At 34.9% G+C, this 13019-nt stretch overlaps 1 protein-coding gene across 2 annotated transcripts in view; it reads left to right on the top strand.

Annotated features, from left to right (window-relative positions):
* DACH2 (dachshund family transcription factor 2) overlaps positions 1–13019 on the top strand; it is a 568556-nt gene that overhangs the window by 337836 nt on the left and 217701 nt on the right. The window lies entirely within an intron of this gene.

The raw sequence follows: 13019 nt of genomic DNA, 5'->3' as shown, positions 1-13019 counted from the left end.
CCATTTATTTTCAGTTTTTAAACCCAACAGGTTTGCTAAATTAATATACATTTTAACTCTGGCAACTACAATATCTAACTTAGATTTGACTAGCATGATTTCCCAACCAATATAGGAACTATGATTTTTACAGATTATTCCATCCCACAGACTCCCAAAATACCTTAAGTAATAATAAATAAAAGTGAGGCATTTGCCAACTTAAGGCATTATTTTTATATGCTGAGGGTCCATTTATTCATTTAGATAATAGAACTCTTACAGAATCCTAGAAGTTAAGAGTTTGCAATCATTCACGTGGTACACAATGTCAAACGTCAGCAGCAGAGGGTAGAGAATTGAAACCCTTAATAAAGGAAGTGCTGCTGTTTTTTTCACATAAGGAGGCCACTCTATAGGGTCCAGTAATTGTGCACAAAGTGTACACGTTAATGGCCTAAAAGAAAATTGTTGCCTTCTCAGTACTGGGAATAGGTATTTTTTTTAAAAATTGAAGTATATGTTAACAAAGTCATTGTCTTAGTTTAGACCATTATAACAAAAGTATCACAGAAAGGGTGGCTTAGACAACAAACATCTATTATTCACAGTTCTAGAGGGTGGAAGTCCAAGATGCAGGTTCCAGAAGATCAGCATTTTGGTGAGGGCTTTTCCTGGCTCACAAAAGCTTTCTTTCTCTTTGTAGTCTTACAATGGCTGAAGGAGAAGGAAAGATGGAGAGGGAGAGAGGGAGAGAATGATAAAGAGATGGATCTTTACATCTTCTTTATTCTTATAATTATATGAATCCCATCATGTTCCTTCATCCTTATGATCTGATAAACTCTCAGTGGCCCCATCTCCAAATATGATCACATTAGGGCTTCAGAACAAGACATTAGGTGTTGAAGAGGGGCACAAATATTTATTCCATAGCAATCACCGAAGAATAATAGAAACAGTTTCCCAAATGCTTGTGTCAGGTACTTTACATCTATTACTTGATTTAACTTTCACAAGAACTTCAACATGTAAGCATTTCTTTGTTTATAGATAAAGAAACAAAGATTCAGAGAAGTCGAATTGTTAGTTAATCAATGCCAAATATAGCTGGCTTTTCCAAGACCATGTTCAAAAATACCAGGTAGGCTTACTTCTCTCAAGTTCTAAGTACTAGGTGTGGTATTTGCTAGTCAGCGTGGAACACTGGAATAGCAGCAAAAGCATGGAATGTCTTTAGTCCATGCTGTGTCTATAATCAGATTTTGAATAGGGATAAAATTGCTTAATATCATTGTGCCTTGTTTTCTATCTATTGAATCAGAGTGATTGTTTCTATTTGTAAGCCAGTGGGAGAATAAAATTAAGTGATAGATGTGAGTGGGCTTTAAAATAATATAAATGAATTTATATGCACAATGCAATCCTTCCCACTAGCACACACTTTCCTTATTTTCTTCATTTTTTAATACATCAAAGTGAAATGATATTTTATCATTTTTCTGTTAATGAGGAGGGCCAGTTGGTTATAGTAAGTATAACATTGCTGCCTATCTTGGAGTTTGCGCTTTCAAGAAAAAGGCACATATCTCTGTACTATTTTTGTTGGTTATTTTCTTTGTTTTTTTCCTCTCCATTTATCTGTGACAATGAGATTGTCTGTTTCACTAAAAGAAAACACAATCTCAATTTGTTTCAAACAATTTAGGGTGCTTTTCCTAATTATATGCTTCTTATGAGTGGTGATTGACTTTAAAAGAAGGGCTATGAGGACTGGAGCAACAGGGAACTTTAGGTTTTCTCATTAGAACCAGACATTATATCGAATTATATCAATGTTTCTGAAAACTCTTAACATAAATGGCTTGTATTTTATATTTAATTAGTCAAAATAATAAATATAAATAATAATACATATCTCTACTAAATTAATTATATATAAATATATTAGACACATAAAGCTTGTTGTATTCATTTGGTGAAGTTTTAGTTCATAAGTAAGTTTGAATGTTAACCTAAAAGGCTTTTCTTTAGTCAAAAGTTATTAATATGCAGTTTAAAAAAAGCAGACATGGCCTGACCAGGAGGTGGTGCAGTGGATATAACATCAGCATGGGACTCAGAAGTCCCAGGTTTTAAACCCAGAGGTCGCTGGCTTGAGTGTGGGCTCACCAGCTTGAGCACGGGGTCACTGGCTTGAATGTAGGATCATAGACATAACCTTGCTATCAGAGACATGACCCCATGGTCACTGGCTTGAGCAAGGAGTCACTCACTCTGCTGTAGCGCCCCCCCCCTCAGTCAAGGAACATATGAGAAAGCAATCAATGAACAACTAAGGTGCTGCAACAAAGAATTGATACTTCTCATCTCTCTCACTTCCTGTCTGTCCCTTTCTCTGTCCCTCTTGCTTTAAAAAAAAGCACACATGTTCTTCCAGAACATTTCTTTTGTACGTTATTTTTCTTAAATATTAAAACTATGGGGGTTTTGAGATATCATAACTATTCTGCATCCTTAATGCAATTTTTCAGTTTTAATTTTCTAATTCAAAATCCATCATTTATTGGTAGATAAAAATATTTCTGGTGCAGTGGAGAAAGCATCAACCTAGAATGCTGAATTTGGTGGTTCAAAACCCTGGGCTTGCCTGGTCAAGTAACATACAGGAGTTGATGCTTCCTGCCCTTCCCTTACTTCTCTCTCTTTCTGTCTCTGTCTCCCTCCTCTCTAAAATAAATAAATAAAATATTTTTTTAAAAAAGAAGAGAGGAAATAATTCAGTAACAGGAGAGATCCCAGAAGGTGGTAGAGTAGGTAGAAGCTACACTTACCACCTCCCAGGACAAAACAGAAATTACAGCTAAATTATGCAACAATTAACCTAACTAACTGAAGAGTTGATGAAGAGAAGTCTAGGAAGCTCAGAGAGTCCCAAACAAGATCAACCCAAAGAGGCACAGACAACATAATTAAAATGGCAAAGGTTAAGGTGAAAGAAAATCTTAAAGGCAGCAAAAGAAAGACAGTTAGTTACCTGCAAGGAAGCTCCTATATGCGTGTCAGCTGATTTCTCAACAGAAATATTTCAGGCCAGTAATGATTGGCATGAAATGTTCAAATTGATATAAAGCAAGGAACTACAACTAAGACTAGTTTACCTAGCAAAGCTATCATTTATAATTGAAGGAGAAATAAAAAACTTCCTACCCAGACCAAAACAAAAATAAAACAAACAAACAAAAATCCCAAAAAAGCCCAAAGAAAAGAAAGGAAAAATTAAAGGCATATGTTACCCACAAACCAGTATTACAGGAAATGTTAAGGGGCCTGCTGGAAGAAGGAAAAGAAGAAGAAGAAGAAGGAGGAGGAGGAGGAGGAGGAGGAGGAGGAGGAGGAGGAGGAGGAGAAAAACAGAGAAACATAGTTAAAAAATAAAATGGCAATAAATACATACCTATCAATAATCACTTTAAATGTAAATGACTTAAATGCTGTAATCAAAACATAGAGTAGCTCATTGTATAAGAAAACAAGACCCACATATATATTGTCTACAAGAAAACTACCTCAGAATAAAAGATATTCACAGAATAAAAGTAAAGGAATGAAAAAGATATTTCATAAAAATGGGAAGGACAAAAAAGAGCTGGAATAGCACTACTTAAATCTGACAAAATAGAGTTTAAAAATAAGGTCACAGTAAGAGACAAAGAAGGACACTACATAATGATAAAAGGAGCAACCCCAAAACAGTATATAACTTGTAAATATTTATGCACCCAACATAGGAACACTTAAATATGTAAAACAAGTCTTGGTGAACATAGAGAGAATGACAATAATACAATCATAGTAGGGGATTTTAACATGCCATTGACATAGGTGGATAGGTCTTCTAAAGAGAAAATCAACAACAAAACTATGGCCTTAAATGACACAGTAGATCAGACGGATTGAACTGATATCTACAGAGCATTTTACCTCAAAGTAGCAGAATGTACATTCTTTTCAAGTGCACATAGAACACTTTCTAAGATAGACCACATGTTAGGACATAAAACAATTCTTAATAAATTTAAGAAGACTAAAATCATATCAAGCATTTTTTCTAACCATAATGGTATGAAACAAGAAAAAAGCAATGAAACACTTGAACGCTAATAACATGTTTTTAATCAATGAATGGGTTAATAATAAGATCAAAAAAGGTATCAAAAGCTTCCTGGACACAAATGAAAATGAACACACAACAACCCCAAATGTACAGGACACAGCAAAAACAAACCTGAGAAGGAAATTTATAGCATTACAAGCCTATCATATGAAATAAGAAAATTTTCAAATAATCTAACTTTGTACTTAGAGGAACTTGAAAAAGAAAAACAAACAAAGCTGAAAGTGAGTAGAAGAAAAAATAATAAGGATCAGAGTACTAATAAACAAAATAGAGACTAAAAAAATATAATAGATCAATGAAATCAGGAGCTGGTTGTTTGAATGGTAAACAAGATTGACAAACTTTTAACAAGACTCATTAAAAAGAAAAGGAGGGGACCCAAATAAATAATATCGGAAATGAAAAGGAGAAGTAACAACTAACGTCAAAGAAATAAAAAGAATAGTAAATAAATATTACAAATAACTATGTGCCAACAAATTAGGCAACCTTGGTAAAATGGATAATTCCTACAAATATACAATCTTCCAAAACTGAATCAGGAAGAATAGAGAATCTAAATAGACAGATTACAACTAGTGAAATTAAAACGTTAATCAAAAATATTTAGAAAAGCAAAGTCCTGGACCTGATTGCTTCACAGGCAAATTTTACTAAACATTCAAATACTAACACCTATCCTACTGAAACTAGTCCAAACATTTCAAGAAAAGGAGAGACTCACAACTCATGTAATGTGGCCAAAATTATATTTTTCAAATACCAGAAAAATACACTACATAAAATGAAAATTTTAAGCCATTGTTCCTGATATATAGATGCTAAATCCTCCACAAATTATTAGCAAACTGTATTCAGCAGTACATTACAAATATCATACACCATGATCAAGTGGGATTTATTTCTGGGATGTAAGGTTGGTACAATATCTGCAAATCAATTAATGTGATACACCACATAAACAAAATGAAGGCTAAAACTCCATAATCATATCAATAGATGCAGAAAAAATTTAATAAAATCTAGCACTAATTTATGATAAAAACTCTCAACAAAGTGGGGAGAGAGGGAACATACTTCAAGTTAATAAAGGCCATATATGACAAACCCACAGCTAACAACAAGCATTTTCTTTAAGATCAAAAACAAGAGGCCCTGACCGGTTGGCTCAGCGGTAGAGCATCGGCCTGGTGTGCGGGGGGACCCGGGTTCGGTTCCCGGCCAGGGCACATAGGAGAAGCGCCCATTTGCTTTTCCACCCCCGTCCCCCCTCCTTCTCTGTCTCTCTCTTCCCCTCCTGCAGCGAGGCTCCATTGGAGCAAAGATGGCCCGGGCGCTGGGGATGGCTCCTTGGCCTCTGCCCCAGGCGCTAGAGTGGCTCTGGTCGCAGCAGAGCGACGCCCCGGAGGGGCAAAGCATCACCCCCCTGGTGGGCAGAGCGTAGCCCCTGGTGGGCGTGCCGGGTGGATCCCGGTCGGGCGCATGCGGGAGTCTGTCTGACTGTCTCTCCCCGTTTCCAGCTTCAGAAAAATACAAAAAAAAAAAAAAAAAAAAAAAAAAAAAAAAAGAACAAGACAGGAATGTTCACTTTCCCCACTCTTATCCAACATAGTACTGGATGTCTTAGTCACAGCAATCTGACAAAAAGAAGAAATAAAAGACATCCAAATTGGAAAGAAGTAAAACTGTCATTTGAAGGTGACAAGACACTGTACACAGAGAACCCTAAAGATTCCACCAAAATACTACTAGAAGCAGGATAGAAAATAAATATCCCAAAATCAGTTTTGCATTTTTATAAACCAATAATGGATTCTCAGGAAAGAAAACTTAAAAAAAATAACCATTTACAATTGCACCATAAAAAAAATCAAAAAGCCTAAGGATAAATTTAGTCAAGGATATAAAAGACCTGTTCTCAGAAAATTATAAGACAGGAAAGAGAGAAATAAAGAAGATGCAAATAAGTGAAAGCCTATACCGTGTTCATGGATAGGAAGAATTAACGTCATTAAAACATCCAAACTACTCAACAATGTATAGATTTAACGTAATTCCTATCAATTTACTAATAGTGTATTTCAGAGAAGTAGAACAAACATTCCAAAAATTTATTGGAACCACAAAAGACCCGAAATAGCCTCAACAATCTTTTGAAAGAAGAACAAAGATGGAGGAATCATGCTTCATGTATGAAGCTAAATGGTGAGACCATAGTAAGCAAAACAGCATGGTACTGGTATATAGAGAGACATATATCAATAGATCAATGGAAAAAAATAGAAAGCCTAGAAAAAAATCCACACACATATATGGTCAATTATTATTTGACAAAGAATGTAAGAATATGATATGGTGTGAAGACAGTGTCTATTCAATAAACAGTGTTTAGAATTTTGGACAGATACATGTAAAAATAATAAAACTAGACCACTTTCTTACACCATACAGAAGAATAATCTCTAACTGCATTAAAGAATGAAATGTTAGATTTGAAACCATAAAAGTCTTAGAAGAAAACATATACAAAAGAATCTCAAAAAATTCTCATAGCAGTATTTTCTCTGATATATCTCCTTGGGCAAGGGAAACCAAAGAAAATATAAACAACTGGAACTACATCAAACTAAAAAGTTTTTGAACAGCAAAAGAAACCACCAACAAAATGAAAAGACAGCCCACTTAATGGTGGATCTTATTTACAGATACATTTGATAAGCGTTTATATAAAATTTATGAAGACTTTTAAAACTCAACACTAAAAAACAAACAATCCAATTAAAAAATTGGTAATGGACACGAATAGACACTTCTCCAAAGAAGGCAAATGGCCAACAGACATATGAAGATGCTCATTGTCACTACTCGTCAGAGAAGCACAAATTTAAACCACAATGACCTATCACCTCACACCTGTCAGAATGACTATCATTGATAAATCAACAGACAAGTGTTGGTGAGGATGTAGAGAAAAGAGAAAACTCCTGCACTCTTGGTGGGAATGTAGTCTGGTGCAGCCACTGTGGAAAACAGTAAGGAGTTTCTTCAAAAACTTAAAAATGGAACTACCTTTTGACCCAGCTATTTCACTGCTAGTAATGTATCATAAAAATCCCCAAATTCTAATTCAAAAGGATATATGCACCTTTATATTTATTGTAACATAATTTACAATAGCCAAGATTTGGAAGCAGCCCAACTGCCCATGAGTAGACAAAAAAGCTGTGGTACATTCACACAATGGGATAGTATGCATCTTTAAAAAAAGAAGAAAATGTTACCTTTGTTACAGCGTGGATGGACCTGGAGATCATTATGCTATGTGAAAGAAGCCACTTCAGCAAAAGACAAGTGCCATATGGTTTCACTCATATGTAGAATCTAATGAACTAAATGAACTGACAAGCAAAATAAAGACAGACTTATAGAGAGCAGTCTGACAGCTGCCAGGGATGGATTTGGAGGGCTGATGGGGTAGACAGAGGGATTGAGCTAAAAGGAAAGAAAACAAAAAAAAACTCGTTGTCACGGCAACAATGTGGTGATCGCCAGGGGACGTGGTAGGAAGAGGTGGAGAAAGGTATAGGAGAATAAAAGATGATGGAAGGAGACTTGACTTGGTGTGGAACACACTATACAGGGTACAGATGGTGTGTTGTGGGATTGTGCACCTGAAACCTGTATAATTTTGTTAGCCAGTGTCACCCCAATAATTTTAATAAAAAATAATTTAGTCACAAAAATATGATTATATTTTCTTTTTAATATTCAAATATTGAAATTATATATGGCAAAATAACTTGAAAGGCATATGCAAACTTTGCACTTTAGCACTATATTTTTTCCCCAAGGTTTTAGATTGCTCTTGGTATTTTAAAGGAAGAAGCACGAAAATTCTAAAATTGTTTCATGTTAGCTTTAGTTAGGAGAGGTTGACTGCACATTAGATTACTACAAAATAGTGATTTTTATGGAGTCAAAGTTGGTGACTGAATTTTAGGAAAATTTTGATATTCTATGTATGCTTACTACAGCAATTTAGAAATATGACAATTATTTCTGAATTAAAAATAAATGCTATAGGAAAATACTATATTAATTTTACAGTGTTGACCATATCAATTTATACTGTCATCTTGAAAGTTCTAATTATAATGAAGAGTTTTGCTAAGAATAACAGTTATGCATAGAGTTATGTATGGATCAGTGAATTATATTATTGAAAATAAATGTAATATTAATTTGAAAGTATAATATTAAAAGTATCACAGTGAAATATTTCAGACTTCTTTGGGATATAAAATTCCACATACGAAAAATGTTATTAACAAAGAGCCAACACTAATTGGAGCAAAAAGTGATACACAAATGTTGGGCCAGGAGACCCTATGTGGTCATGTCAACAGCCCATGTTTTGGATTATTTCAGTCACTAGCTCTGTGTCCTTGGGCAAGTCTTTTATTTTCTCTAGAACTTAGTTTTCAACATGCACTGCTATATTTCAAGTAGCTCCTGAGTTCATTTTCCATCAGTCCACTTCTGTAAAGCATCATTCAAACAATGTGTAATTATTTTTGGTAATATAAGACAAATGGTATAACCAAGCACTATAATAACAAATAATAAAAATTATATTGATCATCTAAATAAATTTTCTTACTTCTACATGTTTTTTTTACCTTAAAGAATCAGCCCCTCTTTGTTTTCAATTTTTTTTTCCAGTTAATCCTCTGTATGTGTTGCATTATGTATAATATACCAGTTACAGCGGACAGTGATATGCAGAGCAGTCAATAAACCTTAAGATAACTGAAGGAAGAAGCCTTAGATAATTTCCAATTTTCCTTCCTGAACTATGGTACAAGATCCAAGTCAATGCCATATTGACACAGCTTTTCTATTTGCTCTGAGTTATAAATGCTAGGATTACCTGCATGATTGTTTTCTCAGAAAGCCATAATGTAATCTCAAACCTAATACTCCAACAACCATGCACTAATTAAAACTGCAATTATATTTTTGCTCAAACAAAACGACTTAATAAACATTATCACAAACTATTTACCCTTTCCCAAAACAATTTATGCCCACTAATACAATTTCCCATTAAAACTGCTGCCAGGTAAATTAAAAACTCTTGAAATAGTAAGTAAGTGGGAAATTAATTCAACAGTTTAATCTAGACCTAATAACAGTTGCAAGCTCAGAAAAAGATTGCTACAGCGGGGAGTTAATTAACAACTTATTCCCCATTTGATAAAAGTAATCCACTCTAATTCCAGTGTAATTTACCTCAATGTAATATAAAACCACAAGCTGCTTCTGGTGCTGGTAATTATTAGCTTTGTCCTGTGGCCACATAGATGATAAAAGTCAGCAGTATCTTAATATTAAGATGCAATCTGCTAACCGCCCACAATTAAAGATGTAATATGAAATCTTACAGCAACAGCAACCATGTATATTGTCACACAAGCAGGGGTTGCAGTTTAGATTTAAACTGCTTTTAATTGCTCCACCTAGTTCTAGAAAATAGGTGTGCTGTGTGAAAAGTAAGCATTTTTTGGCTTCATACAGGGAAGCATAGGGAAGATTGGTGATGAACACATCCTGTTCTTTCCATCCCTACTGCCACTGACTTTCTACAGCTATCACCTTTTTTTTTTAATTGAACTATTGCTTAAATTGTTGTAGTTTCTCTATACCTGCCCCCCCCCCCCACAATCTATTCTCTGTGTAGCCACCTACACAAATCTCATCTTGTAACTTCCTTGGATATAAACCTTCATTTCGATTTTCTTCAGGATGAAGTTGAAGCTCCTTAGCATGACTTACAATTTTCCTGTTTTGGATTGAATCTACTGTTCAACCTGTATTTCTCAACATGGAAGATAAATAAAGACAAATTCTGGGTCTTGTGGCATCTTTTTCTGATTTAACAACCCTTTCCTTGCTTACCCAACACTTCCACTTTGAAGTTTTCTTTGACACTCCCCATTAAAATTTAGTCACTCCCTTTCTACTATACCACAACACTTTAGATTCCTAAGTCATTCCACTTACTGCATTGCCTTTTATTTCTGTTAACATGTTTGCCTCCACTTAGTCAAATATGGGTTTTCAAAGTGAGGACCAGTAGTTTCAGTGTCAACTGGGGACTTGTTAGAAATGCAAATTTGTAGACTTCCCCCCAGACCTACTGAATCAGAAACTCCAGATTGTATTTTAACAAGTCCTTTTACTATTCAGATGGACAGTAAACTTGGAGAACCCTTTAGATTGGGAGCATCATGGAAGCACAAGTAAAGACTTACTGATTTTTAAAATCTTCATATGATGTCATAGCACATTAAATATTAAAATGTCTTTTTGAATGAATGGGTTATGGGAAAATGGAGTCAATGGTATACAAAAGTGGCAAATCTTAGAAAAGGGATAAAAATGCATGTAACTTTCAAGTTGGCCTGTATCCAACTAAAATGCAAATTCTGTCTCCCTAAGTGCGTAGTTTCTTCATATTAAATAGTGAAACCATCAAAGATCGTAAATTATTAATATTTCATTTCCTCTATGCAACAAAAGATAAATTCCATAGAAGTATGTTACTGATATTCTCTTAAAGTTAATATAGTTTATTTTCTCTTTGGGTAAAAAGAGACTGATTACCTTAAGCAGTCAGGATATTTCGACTCTTTTAAATTAATAATCTCATTTAAACTCATAACTTTCAGTTGGCATCTGAGTATTACATGCAATCGCATATATTGTATGGTCCTATAATTTGAGTGTAATAAGATTCTATAAAATTGATATGTTTTTGTTAATACATTAATGTAGATAAGTAATATATAAATAAACAGGATCAGTAGAAATAATATATTTTATCAAACTACAATGAAATCATTGAACAGTACACTTTTCTCTTGTAGTACATGAATTTCAACTATAAAAATATGTAATGTATGTTATTATCCCACATTAGATATTAACAAAGGTTGTTTTTTATTCCCCACTATTATATAGCATTTGTTTAAAACATGACTCAACCTAAATAGAATCCTTCTGGACTTTCAACACACATCTTAGAAATGTAATGTGTTTGGGGAGTAGCATTATCAGATAGAAAAGGCAAACAAACTGGAATGATGTTATAATTAATGCAACCTTTTCATTATTTCATGAAAAGAATGTATGGGGTAGGCAAAAGTAGGTTTACAGTTACTTGTATGGATAAAGACAGGCAGGTTCTGACTATTGCAATACCATTATTATTATTAAATAGTAATGCAAGAATAAACTTTGTGTTTAACACACTCACAGCTGTAAACCTACTTTTGCCCATGCCTATATGTGCTTTTCAAGAACATAAAATAAGCCTTGGGTGATTAAGAAGTGTTAGCAGTTTTGTAGGTGTGTCATATATCAATCATGTAGAGGTAGGTATAAACCAGGAGTCTCAAACTCAACTCAGCATGTGGGCCGCAGAGCAAGATCACAGCCATTCAGCGGGCCGCACTAGGTCTACAAAAGGCAACTGTTACGCAACACTTTTCTCACTGCAGTTGAAAACAAACAAACAAAAAAATCAGTACAACAAGCACAATCGTACATGCAGTTTACTCAGTGGCACAAAACAACCAGAAACTGTAGTTCGCATCACAACTGCTGTTAACTAAGCTAATATCTAGCTAGGATGCTAGAGAAATGAAAAATACAAGTAGGCCCCTAGGCTTACTTAATTTTATCCAAAATATTTTGAACTTCGTGGATTAGTCTGCGGGCCGCACAAAATTGTTCGGCGGGCCGCATGCGGCCTGTGGGCCGCAAGTTTGAGACCCCTGGTATAAACAGATATTTTGGGGATATGAATTTATGTGTATGCCAATACCATGGTGATCCATTTACTGTGACTTTCTTTTTTTAAAATTAATTTTAATGGGGTGACATTAATAAATCAGGGTACATATTTTCATAGAAAACCTCTCCAGGGTTATTTTGACATTTAATTATGTTTCATACACATCACCCAAAGTCAAATTGTCTTCTGTCACCTTCTATCTGGTTTTCTTTGTGCCCCTCCCCTCCCCCCTCTCCTCCCCTCTCCTCCCCTCTCCTCCCCTCTCCCCCCGCCTCGTAACCACAACACTCTTGTCGATGTCTCTTAGTCTCGATTTTATGTCCCACCTATGTATTGAAACATGCAGTTCTTAGTTTTTTTCTGATTTGCTTATTTTACTCAATATAATGTTATCGAGGTCCATCCATGTTGTTATAAATGATCCGATGTCATCAATTCTTATTGCTGAGTATTATTCCATAGTATATATGTACCACATCTTTATCCAGTCATCCATTGAAGGGCTTTTTGGTTGTTTCCATGTCTTGGCCACTGTGAACAATGCTGCAGTGAACATCGGGCTGCATGTGACTTTACGTACCAATGTTTTTGAGTTATGGGGGTATATTCCCAGTAGAGGGATTGCTGGGTCATATGGTAGTGCTATTTTTAATGTTTTGAGGAACCACCATACTTTCTTCCATAGTGGTTGTACTACTTTACATTCCCACGAACAGTGGATGAGGGTTCCTTTTTCTCCACAGCCTCTTCAACATTTGTTATTACCTGTCTTGTTAATAATAGCTAATCTAACAGGAGTGAGGTGGTATCTCATTGCAGTTTTGATTTGCATTTCTCTAATAGCTAAAGAAGATGAGCATCTTTTCATATATCTGTTGGCCATTTGTATTTCTTCCTGGGAGAAGTGTCTGTTCATGTCCTCTTCCCATTTTTTTATTGGATTGTTTGTTTGTTTGTTTGTTGTTGAGTTTTATGAGTTCTTTGTATATTTTGGATATTAAG

Source organism: Saccopteryx bilineata, chromosome X, assembly GCF_036850765.1.
Source record: "Saccopteryx bilineata isolate mSacBil1 chromosome X, mSacBil1_pri_phased_curated, whole genome shotgun sequence".
NCBI classification, from domain to species: domain Eukaryota; kingdom Metazoa; phylum Chordata; class Mammalia; order Chiroptera; family Emballonuridae; genus Saccopteryx; species Saccopteryx bilineata.
Note: the sequence above shows the minus strand (reverse complement) of the source record. Positions and strands in the feature narration are given on the sequence as shown.